We start from the raw sequence: 1,559 nt of genomic DNA on the forward strand, positions 1-1,559 counted from the left end.
CGTCTGAGTATGAGCACGAGTTAATGGATCCAGAAAGTTATACTTATGTACAACAGTAAATTGTGCCATATCTAACTCATTCCCAAGGTTGCGATAGGCTACCCAATCATCAGAAATGACAGTTGTTCCGGATTTAACGTAAGAACTTATTCGAACAATTGTGATCGATAAAATTAAAGCACAATTCAGTGATACTTAATCATACTATATATTAATAGTTTTAACGAATTAAATAGTTTGAATAGGGGAGATAATTATAGACTGTAAACTAAGCGTCAATATTATAAAATTTGATTTGTTCATATATTTTAAATGATAAACTTAATTTAAATTACATTACTAATAATAGATGTGTTTATTTTTTAGTTATTGCTTATTTAATATATTATAATAATATAATTGTTAGGTATAGAAATATACTGTAAAAGCTTGTATGATCCTACCCGTAAACTTATCCCAACAATTATGATCTATAAAATCATCACAAAATCAAATGATAATTAATGTAACGGAATTTTGATTTCTTACAAATATCTATTTTTTTAAATATAATATTAAGACTTATTATTAGGTAACAAATCATTTATTTTGCATAAGGACCCCGATTATAGACTGTAAACTAAGGATAAAAACACTTCAATTAGGCTTTCAATTGACTCTTATCCGAGTTCATCAATCTCCAAGATGTCCCGTGCAAAGTATTCCTAAAAGTAATTCTACTATCACAATTCATAATAGATGTATGAAAAAGTAGTAATGCCTTACGTAATTAGATATGATCTCCTCCAGCCTCATCCCTCCGTCAACGGATGGACTCCGAGAGAATTCACCCCCTTCCCTACTCCGAATACTCCATATGAGCCAAATTTTCAACTTTTTCTACACAATGAGACCTTCCATCTACTTTTGTAACGCTTCGAAGTGCTAATTAACCGAATAACTCGAAAAAGTCGAGATCATTCTCTTTTACTCAGTAAATATATTCTTTGCTTCACTTTGTATCCCTACGCGTGATGTGCCGAAGTTATTTCCTTATTATTAAAAGGTTGTAAGGATTAGATTTCAACTATTCCCTGTCGTTGTCTTTAACTTTGAGATGGAAAGATAACGTATGACGTACGGGCAAAACTTGTACAGGATATCCGAGTATTGAGTGATTTGCTTGCTTTTTGTTATTATAACCCTTTTAAGAACTTTTTTTTATCGAGTGAATAGAGATAAAATACATTGAGTGAATACCTGACCAAAAGAAATGGAATTCTGTTGAAGCCAGGAGTTAGTTGGCCAACATAATGGCAAATATATGTAGTTATTTATACATCAATCACTTCAGCTATTGTATGGACTCAATACATCCCATACTTCTATAAAAACTGAAGAGTTTCATAAAGAAAAATATAAACAAATGTAATTTAGAGTAAGGATTGAATAAATAAATATTTGAAATATTTTATGTTGTTAACATACATCAGGGTGTTGCCTCGCAAACACAAAAATACCTTATGTTGTCAGCTGTCGATTCCGTCATTTCACTTGATACGTCATGGCTATTTTACAAT

General features: G+C 30.9%; 1 long non-coding RNA gene across 1 annotated transcript; it reads right to left on the reverse strand.

Annotated features, from left to right (window-relative positions):
- Positions 1–283: 283 nt before the first annotated feature.
- Positions 284–1,349, reverse strand: LOC139906588 (uncharacterized). Its single transcript, XR_011782222.1, has 2 exons — positions 766–1,349; positions 284–704 (listed from the first exon to the last, which is right to left on the reverse strand). It is a non-coding gene; the product is annotated as an uncharacterized lncRNA (long non-coding RNA).
- Between the last annotated feature and the right edge of the window lie 210 nt (positions 1,350–1,559).

This window comes from Lepeophtheirus salmonis, chromosome 11 (genome assembly GCF_016086655.4).
Source record: "Lepeophtheirus salmonis chromosome 11, UVic_Lsal_1.4, whole genome shotgun sequence".
Lineage (NCBI taxonomy): Eukaryota > Metazoa > Arthropoda > Copepoda > Siphonostomatoida > Caligidae > Lepeophtheirus > Lepeophtheirus salmonis.